The sequence below is a fragment of the Propithecus coquereli genome, unplaced genomic scaffold, assembly GCF_000956105.1.
Source record: "Propithecus coquereli isolate 6110/MARCELLA unplaced genomic scaffold, Pcoq_1.0 Scaffold187, whole genome shotgun sequence".
NCBI classification, from domain to species: Eukaryota; Metazoa; Chordata; class Mammalia; order Primates; family Indriidae; genus Propithecus; species Propithecus coquereli.
The window spans coordinates 2,226,205-2,232,185 of NW_012143523.1; positions in this window are offsets into that span (position 1 = coordinate 2,226,205).

The window sequence follows — 5,981 nt, forward strand, 5'->3', positions numbered from 1 at the left end:
TTAAGATCTATGCATTTTACTATGTATAAATTATATTAAATACGTCAAATCAGCTTTTGACATGTAAATGCTTAATCTCTCATATTGATTTTCTTTTTGCATGTAAAATGTTGGCTAAAAATTATAAAAAAAAAACTACTACGTCATGTAGGCTTGCAGATACTGCAGTAACACCTTACAAATATTAACTAATTTAACTTTCACAATATGACTATTATTATTATGCCGTTTTACAAATAAGGAAGCTGAGGCACAAAGCGATTAAATACCTACTCACAATCTCATGGCTAGTACGTGGCACAGTAGTGATTTGAAACCGTGGAGGCTAATCATTGCTCCATATAGATTTCCAATACTGTCTTGCAGTTTCGGTTAGTGAAAAGTGGCAGATTTGAAGGGATTGATAAATACAAATCAACACTAAATATGCCAACATTTATTAGCCTGAGTTGCTTTTTGAAAAAATAATCTTATTGTTTTGAATATGGTTCTAGATCATCAAGATAAAGCATCTTGACCTGTGCTGCCCAACAATCAGTAACCACTAGTCTCACATGGCTATTTACATTTAAAATAAACTAAATTAAACTTCAGTTCTGCAGTCACACTACACACATTTCAAAAGCTTAACAGACATACGTGGCTAGTAGCTATTTTATTCAACAGTACAGATACAGAATAGTTTCATCACAGCAGAGCATAGTATGGGACAGCACTAAGCTAGAATCATCTTATTCAAAGTGTGTTTTGAGGCCAAAAACTTGGGCATGACATAGGTGTCTGCTAGAAATATAGACCCATAGCAACTGAATAAGAATTTGTGTTTTAGCAAAATTCTCAAGTTATTAAAATTCATAGTAATCCATGTTTATGATTTGACATCAAAGTTGGCATAGTAATTAAATGTGATTAATGAATGTGATGTCAGCCTGATTTTGTATTTAAATTCAACTCCTGACTAGAGGCTAAGTTCATTTCTTTTCTTAGGCTGTAACACATTAAATAATCTTGATATACATAAGGATAACTGTACATATAGTGAAACTAAATTTTACAGCTTTATCACAATTTGATGACATTTTACAGTTTTATCACAATTTGATGACATTTTAAAGTTTTATCACAATTTGATGACATGTCCATGAAAAACTTATAGTTCGAATCTGTGTGGTGATTCTCTGCATGAGAGTCCCTGTCTCAAATTAGATTTTATGTAAGTGCTGCTCCCTGGCTTCTGTGAGGTATAGGATTCAGGATAATGGGATATGGAAAAGAGGTTCATCTTACATTTGAAAACACACAGAGAAATCAAACACAGTTGATATAAGGGTTAGAACTTGATCTCAGACTTTAGAATTCAAGTTCATAATTTTATTCTATATACTTCAATGATAGCTAACTATATATTTTTGTTTACGTTGAAAAAAGCTGGGACTTAACATTATCATATCTTTTTTAAATAGTCATTTTATATGCAATTAGTGATATCAAAGCAATAAGCAGGGAAGTGATTCTCAATATTTTTGATTTGTTTAAGATGACACTAGCCTTTTTGTCCATATTAACCATTTTATCACCTAGAATTTTAAAAAGAAGCTCTGTCTTTAAAATTCTAAAAAGTTTTTGTTGTACTGTCAGGTTTTAGACTGAAATGTCGGTTCTTGGTGTGCCCAGGGCTGAAGAATGATCAGACACACCAAAGTAAGGCAAGCATGAAAATGAAGTTTATTGAGGAGAGAAAGGTAGGATTATAGAGCAAGAGCAAGATACAGCTTTACAGAGCATGATACATATACCCCAGATAACTACTGGACCCATTGTTGCAGCAGGAAAAGAGCAAAAGGCAGGGCAAAAAGGGATTGGTTATGGTCTATGTCTTGTTTTATAGTGCCCAGATTGGGACCGCTCTTGTGGTTCAAGCGTTGCCATGGAACCATGTTGATTGGACAGTTGGGAGATACATGACCTGAGTCTTACTGCACATGCAGATCTCCCATGAGCCTCTCTGAAAGCCCATTTTGTGGGTGGCGGTGCATCATAGCAGCACCCACTTTTGTCCCTAGAAGACCTGGAATCCCTCTGTAACTACCTAACATTTCCCCACTCTCTATTCTATAGGCTCAAATCATTTGGTAGGGGCATCGACTCATCTGGCTGCTTTGGGGTGAGTAGGGGCGAATCCCTATTAGGGTGGCCTCTTTTAGGTTCTCTGGGCGTCCCTCCAGGGACTTCGGTGTATGTTCTGGGTAGGTTGTTGTAGTTGTAGATGTGAGGAGGTAGGTTAGTGAGGCATTCCGGGTCTCCTAGGAACAAAAGTGGGTGCTGTTGCTTTGGTACAATTGCCCTACCTGGGAAGAAGGACTCCATTTTGGTCCTGCCCCACCCTAATCTCCAGAGTGACTGCCATACCTGGGGAGGAGGGAATACCCTACAAATCTGCCACTCAGAACTTGGCATGCCAGCTGCAGAAGAATGCAGAGGACTTTCTAGCCCACGGGCCAAGCAGCCTAGGTACCATAGAGCCCGGAAATTGATCAAGAACAAGCCACATACGTAGTTAAGACAGATCATGCAACTCCCAACTGTCCAATCAAAGCAGTTCCATGGTGACTTCTGGGCCACAGGGAAGTCCCAATCTGGGCACTATAAAGCAAGACTGAGACCATAACCAGACCCTTTTTTTTGTGCCCTTCCTTTTCCTCTTTTTCTGCTGAGACAAGGGGTCCTGTCATCTGTGGTGTATGTATCTCGCTTTGTCAACCTGTGTCTTGCTCTTGCTCTATAATCCTATCTTGCTCCCCCTCAATAAACGTCACGTCATGCTTGCCTTACTTCGGTTCATCTGGTCATTCTTCGGCCATGAGTTCACCAAGAGCCGAGAACACAGAGCGAGACTAAACCTGACAGTACCTTGTGAAAAGCATTATATATTATAAATAGAACTGACATTTTATTTTATAGGAAAAGCCTATACCAGTTCTCGAAAGAAATAGCCCTGAATTAAATATACTGTTATTCACATTTACTAAAACATTATATTTTACTAAAACATTATATACAGTGTTGTATGATATTAGCAATGACTGGCTGGTATAAAGTTATTAACCCTTGAAGTTCTTAATAGTTACTTTATCAATACTTAACAAATTACGTTTTGTGTCCGTTGCCCTAGGTTTCTTAAATAATAATCATACACATTTAACTTACCAAAAGCAATGAATACTCAGTCAATCTCTCTTCCGTGTCTTTCTTCAGAAATTCTTCACACAGGTGTTATTAAGTTTTTCCACATATATAAAATTGTGTGATGTGTGTAAAATGACTGTGTATAATCAACTGTTTTTCTCTTCCACAATATTGCGTAAGGTTTAGATAGTTGCGGAAGACAATTTTAATTTGAGGCTATTTATTTATTTTCAACGCAAAAGAAAGGTAGAGTTTTAGGAGAGAGTGAAGGATATTAGAAATATTTTACCCCAAAATCTATTTATTTGATGAAGTTTGAGATGGCTGCCAGGAGTCCCACAGACAGAAGTAACACTGCAAAGTTGTCTTTTGTGGGGGGAAACTTACATCTGTTTAGGACGAAGCCAGATCTATCCTTTCCCACTCTAGAAAAAATTAACTGAGAGTCTGATTTTAAAGGTCTGAAAAGAAACATTTACCACCTGTTCTCTCTAAGAGCTGCTACCTGTAAAGCTTCATTTATGTAACAAGCCCACCCTTGCTGGCTACTCAAGCCTCTTCCACTCTCCCTCCCCAATTTGTTTTTCTGCTTTCAAGCCCCCATTCTTTAAAAACCTGTGTTCCTCATTGAAGAGTTGAATCTTTGTTTTCTGAGAGTTCCCCTGTATACGTGTTAAAATAACGTTGTGCAGCTTTTCTCTTACAAATCTGCTTTATTGTGAGTTGTTGTTTCAGTGAACGTCCCAAGAAGGAAGTAGGTTTTCCATTTGCCCCAGCTGGAGCTAAGTTGTTCAGTTATTTATATATCTACTCTGTGACAGGCACTTTTCCCATAGACTAGCTCACTAAATCCCCTCAAAAGCCGTGTGAAGTTGCTATAAGTATCCCTAGTTTTAAGATAAGGTCTAGATAATTGAAGAAGCAGCAAAGCTGGTAGGTAGAATTTTATGATAATCATGTTATTGTAAGACCATTCTCTTTTTCTGTCCTTTACTGTATTTTATACTTTTCACACCCAAGCACCATTTTACCATGTGCCCAGAGAAAGAAAAATGTTTCAGAAACTGTACATCTTTCAGAAGTACAGCCAGGGGTAATATGAATATATCAGAATCCACAGCTGCATGTAACTACAGGTTTATACAAAATGCTGAGGCTGTTTCAGAATTTGATTAAAATTATCATCTTATAAAATAGAAAAAGGATTATTGCTTTTAAGGAACAGATTATTTACTGAGTGCTTTCCAACTGTTTACGTTTCTCTTAATATTCATAAGTGATCTTGTTACCAAAAGTTTGGTACTTGTCCCCAAGGCCAAATCAGTGAGAATGAAGAATGAGGACAAGTAGTTTGAAGAAAAGGAAAGAGAAGTTTAGTAATTTGACAGCATATGAGGAGGGCAGCAGACTAGCCTCTCAAAACACCACCTTCCTGCCTTTAAGCAGAAATACAGGGCTTTTTAAAGGGGGGTTTTCTGAGGTTGAGTTCATGTCTATGTGACCAGTGTCACATGTCATGGTTTTGAGATATTGTTATATTTAACTGTAGTTGGTAGTTTTGGGGGACCTTATCTCTAGTGAAGATGATCTCTGGACAATTCTGTTGAGCCATCTCCTGTGGTTTAAGATACTAGAAAATAAAGAACAAAGAACATTTTTCTGCCACTTTGATTACTGGCATGAATCCAGGTTTTAATCCCGCAAAAGGGTGGGGGGGTTAAAAAGACAACTCAGAATACATTTTGCCCTTTTTCAGACCTTTACCCCTGTTACAATCTAACAAACAATAAATATTAAAACCTATTTATTGTTAGGCATTGCACTGAGTAATTTCCACATTGTCTCAAAATTTTCATGTCAATTTATATGAAGTTTATTTTATAATCTCATTCTGTAGATACTTTGCATGTGCTTCAAAGAGTTTAAATAATCTCCCCGAGTTTATATACAGCTAGTAATTCCAAGGCCAGTAGGCTCTGTAACCCACTTAATAACCAGCAGAAAAGCAGAATCAGATTTAACTGAGGCCCCAGAAAGCTTGTTGCTTCAATGTAATTAGTTTTGCTCTAGTTGATTACCAGCAACTGTCCTTGATTTTTGACTTACTATTATAAACTGGAGCCCTGCTCATTCTGGAATTTGCCTCCAATTAAGCATCCCACAGATATCAACAATGAAGTGGTTGGTTGACAATGGGGGAAAACCTAAGGAATATCATTATTGTTCTGACAGTTTCAACCCCTATTAATTTTTGTGAAGGAAAAATCCATGTGAATAAGGATATTTGCCATAACTATCATGCTAATAATCCTGCCCTAAACATCTCTTTTAACTGTTTAAAGGCTGCATATGTATATTTGGATCTGGTATTTTATTTACTGAGGCTGACTGCTTAGTCTATTAACAGATAAATACTGACAGATGTCTTAGGGAGACAATGAGAAAAGGCATTTTTGAAGTTTCTAGCAATTTCATGTTAACTCATAAAGCCATTTTGTTATTCATTCTTTTTTTTTTAATTTCAGCATATTATGGGGGTACAGATGTTTAGGTTACATGTGTTGCCCTTGGTCCCCCCCGCCGCAAGTCCGTGTTTCAAATATGTCCATCCTTCGGGTAGTGCGCATTGCACTCCTTGCGTATACAAATACCCGTCCCCTCTTCCCTCCTCCCCCGTCCTCCCGCTGCCCTCCCCCTTCCCCAACATCCAATAGATGTTGTTCTGATATGTGCATTTATGTGTTTATTAGTTAATACCAATTTGATGGTGAGTACAAATGGATCCCGTTCTTCTG